The sequence below is a fragment of the Hyperoodon ampullatus genome (assembly GCF_949752795.1).
Source record: "Hyperoodon ampullatus genome assembly, chromosome: 1".
Taxonomy (NCBI): Eukaryota; Metazoa; Chordata; class Mammalia; order Artiodactyla; family Ziphiidae; genus Hyperoodon; species Hyperoodon ampullatus.
Genome location: NC_136914.1, coordinates 167,570,700 through 167,585,603, shown reverse-complemented (window position 1 = coordinate 167,585,603; position 14,904 = coordinate 167,570,700). Strand labels below are relative to the sequence as shown.

The window sequence follows — 14,904 nt, the reverse complement described above, 5'->3', positions numbered from 1 at the left end:
AGCAACAAAGATGGTGAAATTAGAGTAATTATGAGGAATGGGGATTTCGAATGTGGAAAATTGCCAACTTGAAAGAGGGAACTGGTGGCATCTGCAGATATTTGAGAGACCACCATGTGGAAGGAGGCTTGACCCTGTTCTGGGTAATTCTCAAGGATAGAGCTAGGATCAATTAGTAGAAGTCCCAGGAAGAGAGTCTCTCTTAATAGGAGGAAGTTTTTTTTTTAAATCAATTTCATGCTAAAATATGCAAATGGCTGATGTAGTATCTTGGTAAGATGTCTCAGGGATAATTCCAGTTGTTGTCTGTGTCCTTTCAAGGAAAAAAACAATTCTACAATGCAACATTTTATCTTTTTCAACATCCATGATGTCCTCTGTGCTAGTTAATACTTACACATCTTAAAAATAAATTGAGTTGACAGAAATTGACCAGAGTCCTACCAGGCTGAGTTTAAATGCAAATGTTAAGTGTGTGAATAACTTTTAGATACAGTCAATACTCATTATTTGTGAATTCTGTATTTGCAAATTTGCCTACTTGCTGAAATTTATTTGCAACCCCCAAATCAATACTCATAGTGCTTTCCTGGTTGTTTGCAGATATGCACAGAACTGCAAAAATTTGAGTCACCTGACATACATGTTCCCAGCTGAGGTCAACCAAGGCTATGGTTTACTTTCTTCTTTCAGCTTTTGTACTATAAACAAGAATCTGTTTCACAGTCTATGTACTGTCATGTTTTTTGCACTTTTTGGTTTTTGTTGGTGATTTTGCTGTTTAAATTGGCCCCCAAGCGGAGAAGTGCTGTCTAGTGTTCCTAAGTGCACAAGAAGGCTGTGATATGCCTTATGGAGAAAATACGTGTGTTAGATAAGCATCATTCAGGCATGAGTTGCATTTCTGTTGCCTGCATTCAATGCTAATGAATCAACATATGTATTAAATTGTCTTTAAACAGAAACACATGTAACACAAGGGTATGTGTAGGTCAATTGCTGAAAATGCTGTGACCAGAAACTTCTAGGAACCTAACTTTGTATTTCCCCTAGGAGAAATGAATTTGTTAATTCAGCCTTTGGAATGACCTTAAATAGGACATAGCTACTGTGAACAGCAAGAATTGATTATATGTGTTCTTAAAACACTGATGGAGTCCTTTTGCTCACAGAACCCAACTCTCAAATGCCTAGTCACCCACTCCAATCCCAAAACCCTAATTATTCAGAGGATACCTGGCTGTCCATGTGGAGTACTTGAGGCTTTTCAGTGAGCCAGACCATGCTATTACACCTGCCAGACCTTGATGGAGGAGGCCAAACCCAACCAAGTCAGGGGTTAGGGACAGCCCAAGTCTAGTGACATTGCCTTTTTCTGTGATGAGTTATTTGAATATAGTCTGTCCTCTAATAGTTAGGGCCCGTGTTTTCCTCCTATTTAATCTCCCTTAATATAGAGCACAGTTTCAAGTGACATGAAAATCTTTCTGGATGGGGAATAGCAGTGAACCTTAACAAGCCTTAAAAATAACTGTTGTGAAAAGACCAAAACTCTAATTTGAAAAGATACATGTACCCCAATGTTCATTGCAGCATTATTTACAATAGCCAAGACATGAAAGCAACCTAAGTGTCCATCAACAGATGCATGGATAAGGAAGATGTGGTATATATATATATATATATATATATATATATATATATATATATACACAATGGTATATTCCTCAGCCATAAAAACGAATGAAATAATGCCATTTGCAGCAACATGGATGGAACTAGAGATTATCATACTAAGTGAGATAAGTCTGACAGAGAAAGACAAATATCATATGATATCACTTATATGTAGAATCTAAAAAACTGATACAAATGAACTTATTTACAAAACAGAAACAGACTCACAGACATAGAAAACAAATTTATGGTTACCAAAGAGAAAAGGGGGCATGTCTCCTTCCTGACTCTCCTCTGTGGTTTGTCTGTGAAAACTGCTGATAGCAATATGTCTTCAGGAAATGCCAAAATTGGGCACCGTGCCCCCCGCTTAAAGCAACTGCTGTAATGTCAGATGGTCAGTTCGAAGATATCAGCCTATCTGACTACAAAGGAAAATATGTTGTGTTCTTCTTTTACCCTCTTGACTCCACTTTTGTGTGCCCCATGGAGATCATTGCTTTCACTGATAGGTCAGAAGAATTTAAGAAACTCAACTGCCAAGTGATTGGTGCTTCTGTGGATTCTCACTTCTGTCACCTGGCATAGATCAACACATCCAAGAAACAAGGAGGACTGGGACCCATGAACATTCCCTTGATATCAGACCCCAAGTGCACCATTGCTCAGGACTATGGGGTCTTAAAGGCCGATGAAGGCATTTCATTCAGGGGCCTTTTTATTACTGATGATAAAAGGTATCCTTCAACAGATTACCATAAATGACCTTCCTGTTGGCCGTTCTGTGGATGAGACACTGAGACCAGTTCAGGCCTTCTAGTTTACTGACAAACATGGGGAAGTATGCCCAGCTGGCTGAAAGCCTGCCAGTGATACCATCAAGCCTGATGTCCAGAAGAGCAAAGAATATTTCTCTAAGCAGAAGTGAGCACTGGGCCATTTTAGGGCCAGGCTGCAGTAGATGGCCATGAGAACAAAACTATTGTCTTTTGTACTATTGTCACGCTTAAAACACAGACCTTACACTCAGCCCAGATGTGGTGTGGGACAGGACAGGCCTTTCCTGCAGGGGTTGGGGAGGCCAGCCTTTCTTCCTCTGGAGGGAATAGCCTGAGCTGTATTATGGGGCAGGCAAACTGATGTGTATAGTTGTAGGGTATCACTTTTTGTCTTTTGTAGTTTTATTAAACTTGAGCTGAGACCTTGCTGATTCTTCATTTTAGGGGGGCATTAGCCTTTGAGTGTAAGAGGAATTCACTTTTTGCTTTCCCTCTTTAGGGGAAAATGAGGTGTGAGAGCTGCCTCAGAATCAGGAAATTATATTGAGGGGAAATGCAAGTAGATACAGGGAATGGACCTGAAGCAAGGTGTTTCATTTCACCATATCTGGAGAAGAGCAAGACCTACTATAGTATTGGCCAAGGCACTGCAATTTATGCATAAACTGGGTAGCAGGTTAAGAGCCCAATGAGATTACTGACATTTACTTTTATACTACTGGGAGGGCTGTATGAAAACCTGAAGCTTGACCTCTTCTGATAAATGCCTGGTACTTGTTCTGTAAAAGATCAGAGATATAGGCCTCAGTAGCTTTGGAACTAAAAGCGGGAGGGGGAGAAAAACACAAGCACTGGTGTTCATAGGGTAGGACTTTCTGTGTCAAAAGCACAGTGCTGAGCACCTCATAGCTTCCCTGGGTTTCTATCCTTGATTTAAGGGTAGTTCTTTCTTGTCCTCATATTATTGTCCTGAGGGAGGGTTGTCAGTGGGGCAAACGTGGATTCCTCCTGGGCTCTTGAGGCTAGGGCAGATTCAGGACTGAGAATCCTTCTGTATATCATGTGATGCCCTTCTAGACACCTTCCAGACATGGCTACCCCAGCCTACCTACCCCTCCAGTATTCAGACAAGCAAGAACTATGAGCGGCAGTATAGGATTCCCGGGGCCTTTAATAATAGCTTATTATATGCCAGGCACTATTTTGTATTTATTCAGTCTCCATAATAACTCTCTGAGGCAGGTACTGTTATTTAGGGGATAGTTTCTTCTTAAGCCCTGTAACAAGTAGTAGCACGTTGAAGCACTGCAGAGAAATGGTAACAGGTAATAATCCCATATTCCAAGGCAGGTAGCAAGTCTGGATCTGCTTTGGTCTTTTGACCAAACTTCTTTGAGCCTTGTTATCTTCATTTAAGATCTCTACTATAATTCTTTATCAAAAATGATCATCTTGTACCCAATAAAAGTCTTGTCTAGCCAAAAAAAAAAAAAAAAAAGAGGAAAGTGAGGGATGGATAATTAGGAGTTTGGGATTAACATATACACATTACTATATATAAAATAGATAAACAAGAAGAACCTACTGTATAGAACAGGAACTATATTCAATATCTTGTGATAACCTATGATGGAAAAGAATCTGAAAAAAATATATATATGTATAACTGCTATACACCAGAAACTAACACAACATTGTAAATCAGCTATACTTCAGTTAATAAAAATAACTGTTGACACTTACTGAGCATTAAGAAGACTAAAAAATCTATGAAGGACTTTGGTGAAAGCTGTTGTGCCAATCTCCCACCCAGCAGATTTCTCTGCAGACCAGTAACTAAAGGGTTAATATCTGGCAGAGCAGGGGGCTTCCACCCCCCAGCTCCAACCTCCAGATTGCTGAGCCCAGCGCACTTGATCTCAGTTAATCTCCAGCACTGCTCTCTACATTGTCCTTCTTATCCACATTTCTTTGATGAGAAAAATAAGCTTTAGAGAAGGTGTGAGACGTGTCTAACACACACAACTAGAAAGTGGCAGAACTGGGGTTTGAGCATAACAGTTTTCAAGTAGCCAGTCCATGTCTGAAAACTGGCAGCCGAATTTGATCCACTGCTTTGTTTGGGGTTTTACAGGTGATCTGAATTAGTTGCTATTATTTAAACATTGGGAAGTAAATTGAGGGTGTCCGAGAAACTGGTACCAGAGCATGGAAGCTCTGGTTTTCAGGTCTTCACTCAGCCCAGTGCATTCATTTGCATTTCCTGCCTGGCTCTGGAGGCATTGATTTATGATCATGCTGACCTCTGTAGTCAGCCCCTTACTTTGAGTATAATGCTGTCATGTATATTATTTCATCTCATTCTCATGCTTTTATGACTATTCTGCAGCCAAAGGAATTTGCCCAAGATCAGATGTCTAAGTGAGCTGAGATGCAGTTATTTCTCTAGCCTCTTCTCCTACACCGTCTTCTTGAATTATGCACAGACCCACTACCTGTGAAAAGCAAGGTCTGGTTAAGATGTTCCTAATGCAATGGACTCTGGAGATTGCTCTGATAAAAGCGAGGATCCAGCGGTGCAGAGCAGGGGTGGGGTGAGGCAACAATGTCTCTATGGAAAATTGTTCTTTAAGTGTGAAGTTCAAGTGAGCCCTTCATGTTCTGCCATTCCTGCTTTGGGACCGTAGTTTGAATTTGTGTTCTAGGGCATTGGGAACAATTCTCTAAGAGGCAAGCACATTTTTTTCCCCAAGCAGCTTGCTTCTCATCACCATCTCCTTGCTTCCTAAGGTCAACATCCTGGTAGTGGGGGCCCCCCTTCTTTAGTAGGTGTTCTCTGCTGGAAGAGTTCCTGGAATTCGCTCACTGTCAGGGTGACATTTCCACATCAAAGGCCACAGGAATTAGGCCATCCCATGGGAGCCCATCGGACAGAGCACAAACAACCTAAAGATGCCTGTCTCATCCAAACAGCACACAGCACAGCCAAAATGGCATGCAGAGCCTCCCGACAGCCATGGCCTTGAGTGTCATGGAATTCTTCTGAGGAAAGTCCCCCAGCTGGTCTCCCCACTTCCAGTCCCTCTTCCAAACCATGGCCAGCTTAATCCTTCTAAAACTCTGTTTCCTTCTTGTCTCCCTCACTCAAAAGCCTTTGATGTGTTCCCAGTTCCTTGAAAATAAAGTCAGAATTACCTCTCCTGTATTCTGTGTCCTTCACGGCTTGAACCTTATCCAACCCTTATCTAGCTTTCATCTCACTACTTTCCTTCCGGAACATTCTTCTCTGATCAAACAGGGATACTTGGCCTTCACCAAAGACTCCATCTGCAAATTTTTCTTTTTTCTGTTCTCCACTGGGTGTGGGGGTCTGTATTCTTTCAAGACCCAGTCCAACCTTCTCTCTTTTGATGTTGAAGACTTCTGATTCTCATTTTCCCTAGTTGGAAAGTGAGTTGTGTTGAGGATTAAGTTCACTAAACTAGCCGACCACAAAAACTGCTGTGGAGGAGGAGGAGATGGTCATGCTTCTTCATGGAGATCCACGAATATTGGGATGTCCCTTGACTGAAGTTTTAGACTCACAAAATTATTTACGCCTGGATCCCAGCATCAGGGATTCTGATGTAATGGTCTGGGGTGCAAACTGGGCTTTAGGTTTTTTCAAAGGTCCCTTGTTGATGATTAAGGTGCAGCTAGGGTTGAGAACCACAGCTAAGACTCTCTTTCTCTTTTATTTGTATAATATTGCAAAGCTCTGTTTCACATCTTCTGAATTTCTTTTGGGGTCTTCCTCAAATCTTATTCTTACAGTGTATTTTTCTGTAATAAAGGAGGCAAGTGTTGCAGTTAAGGCAATTTATAGTTAGACTTTTTGCTATGGTGTTGCTAAAGGAAATCTGCCACTTGTGGTTAATCAGAAAGCTTACCAAATGCAGGTTCAAGGTATGGCTGGATACGATGGGGAAAGAATGAGGAAATGAAGGAAGGAAAGAAAATCTTATGCTTTATGATCCAAAAAATAACCCTGTGTATCTAATGCTTTCTCTTCTATTGCATTTCAACAGAAATACCAGGAATATTAATCTTAGCTATGACTGATTGAGCACCATGGTATATCCTCATAGCAACCTCAATGAGATGGATAATATTATCCTCATTTTTTACATCAAAGAAATGGAGATGGGCAGAGTTAGTTCCCCAAGGACACAATCCTAGAAAAATGACAAAACTGTGATTTTTAACTCGGGTCAAATCATCTCTGTATTAGAATCCTAAGTAATTGATGCCAAATCTTGGAGAATTGCTTCCAAAGTCCTACTTGAGGGAGATATTAAAATACCTGAAATCATACTCACATCTCCCATTAGTTTTCCCGTCTCCAGGGTAGGACCTTGCAATCCTTGTTTGTGTGCTTTGGTTTTAATACTTCTCATCCTCTGGTCACACAAGCTACCTCTACTTCAGCTTGACAATGGCCCTATTGGCATGTGGTGTCCAGAGTCTAGTATAACAGTGATAGCCTTAGGCACATTTTGGGATATGGCTGAGTCAGTAACAATACAGAAAATCTGTTATGATGGTTACATTTCTATGTTCAGGAGAAAGTGTTGAAAATAAAGAACTAGGTTTTCACGGAGAGGGGGTAGTCTGAAATGGAGATACAGGTTTCTCTGCAGGCTTCAGAGGGAAGGTGACAGTGACAGAAAAGAGGAAAGAGTACAATGGAAGGGAAGATGAGGAAACTGAGTATCTGTAGGGGAAAGTAGAAAAAGATTCAGAGAAACATTTCCTTCCTCCTTCCTTCTCCCCTCCCTTCTTCTCTTCCTTCTTTCCTTTATCTGCTATTTTTCTCCCATGAACTTTACAGCTGTTGCTTGAACCCACATTCAGTAAACTTTTTTTTTCATACATAACTACTCTCCATAGTTGATAAAAATCTCAAACCATTATTTTTGCTTCCCACAAATATAATACATACAAATATTTTTCTGAAATACTAAGGTTAGCAAATTAAGTATCTTGAGACTAATATAACCACATACAACTGCTGTTCTACTGACTTCCAGGAACAAAAGAAAAAGAAAAAAATTATTATCAAGATGCTCTGGGTTTCCTTTTATTAGTGGTAGGGATTCGGAATTATAATCATCTGCCAGTAATAATTTATACATTCTAGTTGATTGTCTACAAATAAAATATCGCTGGCTCTGCTTTGTGATTTCTGGATTTGACATGACACTGACAATACTGCGGATTTCTTTTAGCAACCTCCTAGCAATGCCTTCAACTACAAAATTCCTTCATTATAAGATTTGCATTCTTTACTACAAAAAACAATATTCTAAATAGGATTTGAATGAGCTTTTAACACAATACAACACTGGATAGCCAGTGAGAGATTAATGAACTGTTGAAAAGAAAGCTGAGATATGGAGAAAACAGTTGCTCCAAGATATGGAGAAAACAGTTGCCCGGGTCAGGGAAAGAGGAAAGGAATTCTTTTCTTCTCCTCCAGTACTTTACCCCAGCACACCAGAGAATACATAGGTCACTTTAAGCCTGAAAGGACTCTGCATTTGGCTGCCAGGAAGTGAAATTTCACGCTCAATCACAGTAACCAAATTGGGTCTTGTGGTTCACATATTTTGTTTCCCTTTTGCCTCAGGGCTTTGACTTTTTAATTTCTACTTAAACTGCTTCATTTTGCACATTTCTTTTAACTTGCCTCAAATCCTGTGTAAAAGGGGCATTCTGACACTTATGAGGTTTATACTATGTACCAGGCACTGCTTGGGGCACTCCAGTTATAGGGGCATACATTCTACAGGGTATGAAGTGTAAAGATGAACAAACAAAACATAGAATTTAGACTTCAGGGGTTGTTGTGGAGAAGAGGACAAGAGGAAAATGAAGAGAGGAGAGAGGACTTTGGAGAAGGTGATGGTTGGGATAAAAGAGAAAGGCTGAGAAAGTAGAGGAAGAGAGAAATAGGAGGAGAATACATGAAGAGGAGCTTACAGAAAGTGAGAAAAGAGAAGCTGTGTAGAATAATGAACTGAAGGACACAAAGAATAGGGTAGAAAGAGGGAAATGGCTGAATGGTGTGGGCTGGGTGGGAAGAAGTCTAAGGGTAAGGGTGGAAAAGAGAAAAAGACAGGAGAGGCTGATTATCTGTAGAAGAGGTTGGGTGAGAAGGACGTAATTGTGTCCCCACCCCCCAAATGCAGAGGTCGAAGCTCCAATCCTCAATGTGACTATATTTAGAGGTAGGACATTTAAGGAGTTAATTAAGTCTAAATGAGGTCATGAGGGTGGGGCTCTGATCCAACAGGACATGTGTCCTTATAAGAAGAGGAAGAGACTGTGTTCCTTTCCTGCTAGAAAGAAACACGAACCCACCCATTAGCAGAGATGCTGTCTAAAGTCATAATAAGGTCACAGACACCACAAAACACAACACTGGATGCTGTCCTGCCGACCAGAAAGGCAAGATCCAGCTTCATCCACCAGAGCACAGGTACCAGTCCCCTTCACCAGGAAGCCTAAACAACATACTGAAAAAACCGTACCCACTGGGGGCAGACACAAAAACAATGGGAACTAAAACCTGAAGCCTGTGAAAAGGAGACTCCAAACACAGTAAGTTAAGCAAAATGAGAAGACAGAGAAACACACAGCAGATGAAGGAGCAAGGTGAAAACGCACCAGACCAAACAAATGAAGAGAAAACAGGCAGTCTACCTGAAAAAGAATTCAGAGTAATGATAGTAAACATGATCCAAAATCTTGGAAATAAAAAGGAGAAGATACAAGAAACGTTTAACAAGGACCTAGAAGAACTAAAGAGCAAATGAACAACAATGAACAACACAATAAATGAAATTAAAAATTCTCTAGAAGGAACCAACAGCAGAATAACTGAGGGAGAAGAACGGATAAATGACCTGGAAAATAAAATAGTGGAAATAACTACTGCAGAGCAGAATAAAGAATAAAGAATGGAAAGAATGGAGGACAGTTTCAGAGACTTCTGGGACAACATTAAATGCAACAACATTTGAATTATAGGGGTCTCAGAAGAAGAAGAGAAAAAGAAAGGGACTGAGAAAATATTTGAAGAGATTATAGTTGAAAACTTCTCAAATATGGGAAAGGAAATAGTTAATCAAGTCCATGAAGAACAGAGTCCCATACAGGCTAAATCCAAGAAGAAACATGCCAACACACATATTAATCAAATTACCAAAATTAAATACAAAGAAAAAAATATTAAAAGCAGCAAGGGAAAAACAACAAATAACATAAAAGGAAATCCCCATAACGTTAAGAACTGACCTTTCAGTAGAAACTCTGCAAGCCAGAAGGGAGGGGCAGGACATATTTAAAGTGATAAAAGGGAAAAACCTACAACCAAGATTACTCTACCCAGGGAGGATCCTATTCAGATTCAACAGATAAATTAAAACCTTTACAGACAAGCAAAAGCTAAGAGAATTCAGCAGTACCAAACCAGCTCTACAATGAATGCTAAAGGAACTTCTCTAAGTGGGAAACACAAGAGAAGAAAAGGACCTACAAAAACAAACCCATAACAATTAAGAAAATGGTAATAGGAACATACATATCGATAATTACCTTAAATGTAAATGGATTAAGTGATCCAACCAAAAGACATAGACTGGCTTAATGGACACAAAAACAAGACCTGTACATATGCTGTCTACAAGAGACCCACTTCAAACCTAGGGACACATAAAGACTGAAAGTGAGGGGATGGAAACAGATATTCATGCAAATGGAAATCAAAAGAAAGCTGGAGTGCAATTCTCATATCAGACAAAATAGACTTTAAAATAAAGACTATTAAAAGAGGCAAAGAAAGACGTTACCTAATGATCAAGGGATCAAACCAAGAGGAAGATATAACAATTGTAAATATTTATGCACCCAACATAGGAGCACCTCAACACATAAGGCAAATGCTAACAGCCATAAAAGAGGAAATCGACAGTAACACAATCATAGTAGGGGATTTTAACATCCCACTTACACCAATGGACAGATCATCCAAAATGAAAATAAATAAAGAAACATAAGCTTTAAATGGTACATTAAACAAGATGAACTTAATTGATATTTATAGGACATTCCATCCAAAAACAACAGAACACACCTTCTTCTCAAGTGCTCATGGAACATTCTCCAGGATAGATCATATCTTGGGTCACAAATGAAGCCTTGGTAAACTTAAGAAATTGAAATTGTATCAAGTATCTTTTCTGACCACAACACTCTGAGACTAGATATCAATTACAGGAAAAAAAAAACTGTAAAAAATACAAACACATGGAGGCTAAAGAATACACTACTTAATAACCAAGAGATCACTGAAGAAATCAAAGAGGAAATCAAAAAACAAGTAGAAACAAATGACAATGAAAACACGACGATCCAAAATGTATGGGATGTGGCAAAAGCAGTTGTAAGAGGGGACTTTATAGCAATACAATGCTACCTCAAGAAATAACAAACATCTCAAATAAACAACCTAACATTACACCTAAAGCAATTAGAGAAAGAAGCACAAAAAAAGCCCAAAATTAGCAGAAAGAAGGAAATCATAAAGATCAGATCAGAAATAAATGAAAAAGAAATGAAGGAAACAGTAGCAAATATCAATAAAACTAAAAGCTGGTTCTTTGAGAAGATAAACAAAACTGATAAACCATTAGCCAGACTCATCAAGAAAAAAGGGGGTAGACAAATCAATAGAATGAGAAATGAATAGGAGAAGTAACAACCGACACTGCAGAACTACAAAGGATCATGAGAGATTACTCCAAGCAATTGTATGCCAATAAAATGGACAACCTGGAAGAAATGGACAAATTCTTAGAAAAGACAACCTTCTGGGACTGAAACAAGAAGAAATAGAAAATATAAACAGTCCATTCACAAACACTGATATTGAGACAGTGATTAAAAATCTTCCAACAAACAAAAGCCCAGGACCAGATGGCTTCACAGGTGAAGTCTATCAAACGTGTAGAGAAGAGCTAACACCTATCCTTCTCAAAATCTTTCAAAATATATCAGAGGGAGGAACACTCCCAAACTCATTCTATGAGACCAACATCACCCTGATACCAAAACCAGACAAAGATGTCACAAAGAAAGAAAACTACAGGCCAATATCACTGATGAACATAGATGCAAAAATCCTCAACAAAATACTAGCAAAGAGAATCCAACAGCACATTAAAAGGATCATACACCATGATCAAGTGGGGTTTATTCCAGGAATGCAAGGATTCTTCAATATATGCAAATCAATCAATGTGATACACCGTATTAACAAATTGAAGGAGAAAAAACATATGATCATCGCAATAGATGCAGAAAAAGTTTTCAACAAAATTCAACACCCATTTATGATAAAAATCCTCCAGAATGTAGGCATAGAGGGAACTTATCTCAACCTAATAAAGGACATATATGACAAACCCTCAGCCTACATCATTCTCAATGGTGAAAAACTGAAACCTTTTCCACTAAGATCAGGAACAAGACAAGGGTGCCCACTATCACCACTATTATTCAACATAATTTTGTCAGTTTTAGCCACAGCAATCAGAGAAGAAAAAGAAATAAAAAGAATCCAAATTGGAATAGAAGAAGCAAAACTGTCACTGTTTGCAGATGACATGATATATACATAGAGAATCCTAAAGATGCGACCAGAAATCTACTAGAGCTAATCAATGAATTTGGTAAAGTAGCAGGATACAAAATTAATGCACAGAAAACTCTTGCATTCCTATACACAAATGATGAAATATCTGGAATATAAATTAAGGAAACACTCCCTTTTACCACTGCAACAAAAATAATAAAATACCTAGGAATAAACCTACCTAAGGAGACAAAAGACCTGTATGCAGAAAACTATAAGACACGATGAAAGAAATTATAGATGATACAAACAGATGGAGGGATATACCATGTTCTTGGATTGGAAGAATCAACATTGTGAAAATGACTATACTACCCAATGCAATCTACAGATTCAGTTCAATCACTATCAAGCCACCAGTGGCATATTTCCCAGCACTAGAACAAAAAATTTCACAATTTGTATGGAAACACAAAAGACCCTGAAGGGCCAAAGCAATCTTGAGAAAGAAAAATGGAGCTGGAGGAATCAGGCTCCCAGACTTCAGACTATACTACAAAGCTACAGTAATCAAGACAGTATGGTACTGGCACAAAAACAGAAATATAGATCAATGGAACAGGATAGAAAGCCCAGAGATATACCCACACACATATGGTCACCTTATTTCTGATAAAGGAGTCAAGAAAATATAATGGAGAAAAGACAGCACCTTCAATAAGTGGTGTTGGGAAAACTGGACAGCTACAAGTAAAAGAATGAAATTAGAACAAACTGTAACACCATACACAAAAATAAACTCAAAATGGGTTAAAGACCTACATGTAAGGCCAGACAGTGTAAACTCTTAGGGGAAAACAGAGGCAGAACACTCTATGACATAAATCAGAGCAAGATCCTTTTTGACCCACCTCCTAGAGAAATAGAAATGTAAACAAAAATAAACAATTGGGACCTAATGCAACTTAAAAGCTTGTGCACAGCAAAGGAAACCATAAAGAAGACAGAAAGACAACCCTCAGAATGGGAGAAAATGTTCGCAAATGAAGCAACTGACAAAGGATTAATCTCCAAATTTTACAAGCAGCTCATGCAGCTCAATATCAGAAAAACAAACAACCCAATTCAAAATGGGCAGAAGACCTAAATAGACATTTCTCCAAAGAAGAAACACAGATTGGCAACAAACACATGAAAGAATGCTCAACATCACTAATCATTAGAGAAATGCAAATCAAAACTATAATGAGTTATCACCTCACAGCAGTCAGAATGCTCATCATCAAAAAATCTACAAACAATAAATGCTGGGGAGGTGTGGAGAAAAGGGAACCCTCTTGCACTGTTGGTGGGAATGTAAATTGATACAGCCACTTTGCAGAACAGTATGGAGGTTCCTTAAAAATCGAAAAATAGAACTATCATACGACCCAGAAATCCTACTACTGGGCATATACCCTGATAAAACATAATTGAAAAAGAGTCATGTACCAAAATGTTCATTGCAGCTCTATTTACAATAGCCAGGACTTGGAGGCAACCTAAGTGTCCATCGACAGATGAATGGATAAAGAAGATTGGCACATATATACAGTGGAATATTACTCAACCATAAAAAGAACCAAAATTGAGTTATTTGTGGTGTGGATGGACCTAGAGTCTGTCATACAGAGTTAAATAAGTCAGAAAGAGAAAAACAAATTCTGTATGCTAACACATATATATGGAATCTAAAAAAAAAATGGTTCTGAAGAACCTAGGGGCAGGACAGGAATAACGATGCAGACATAGAGAATTGACTTGAGGACACGTGGATGGGGAAGTGTAAGCTGGGACAAATTGGGAGAGTGGCATGGACATATATGCACTACCAAAGGTAAAATCGATCGCTAGTGGGAAGCAGGCACATAGCACAGGGAGATCATCTCAGTGCTTTGTGTCTACCTAGAGGGGTGGAATAGGAAGTGTAGGAGGGAGATGCAAGAGGGAGGAGATATGGGGATATATGTATACGTATTGCTGATTCACTTTGTTATACAGCAGCAACTAACATACCATTGTAAAGCAATTATACTCCAATAAAGATATTAGAAAATAAAATAAAATAAAAAAATAAGAAGAGACTCAACACCAGATCTCACTCTCTCTTTCTCTCTCTTTCTCTGACATGTGAAGACATAGAGAGAAGCTGGCCATCTGCAAGCCAGAAAGAAAGTTTTGCCTGGAAACCAACCCTGCTTGCACCTTGATCTTGGAATTCCATCCTCCAGAACCACAAGGAAATAAATTTCTGTTGTTTAAGCCCCCAGCCTGTGGCATTATCCTGTTATGGCAGCCTTAGTGGACTAACACAAGGCATATGGAGATTTAAAGTTAGCAGAAGCGGCCAGGAGACTCACTGTTCACCCCACCTTGCCCATCTCTGGGCACATGGGCAGTAAAATACATTTTACTTTTCTTCCTGAAATTCAAGAGATAGAAGGACTCCGGCTCTGTTGGCAAGGGGATCATGTATTCACGTACATATGTGTCACTAAAAACTGATGGTGGGGCTTTGAGTCTCATCTGTAAAATAGGATTAAACATAGTACCAAACTTACAGCTGTGTTGGGAGGATTAAATGAGGGTTTATCTAGACGTATACCTCTGTGTAGGAAGTGCTCTCTGTTAGCTATTGTTATTAATAGTGTGTGTGCGTGAAAAAAAAAAAGAAAATTTTTTGAAGGGTGAGGGCTCCTGAGGTTTCCCACATAGCAGGAAAATGGGAACAGA

General features: G+C 39.1%; 1 pseudogene across 1 annotated transcript; it reads left to right on the top strand.

Moving 5' to 3' along the window:
- Positions 1 to 2,005: 2,005 nt before the first annotated feature.
- On the top strand, positions 2,006 to 2,605 carry LOC307052575 (peroxiredoxin-1-like; annotated as a pseudogene). Its single transcript has one exon. The product of its transcript is annotated as a peroxiredoxin-1-like (transcript).
- The last annotated feature ends 12,299 nt before the right edge of the window (positions 2,606 to 14,904 follow it).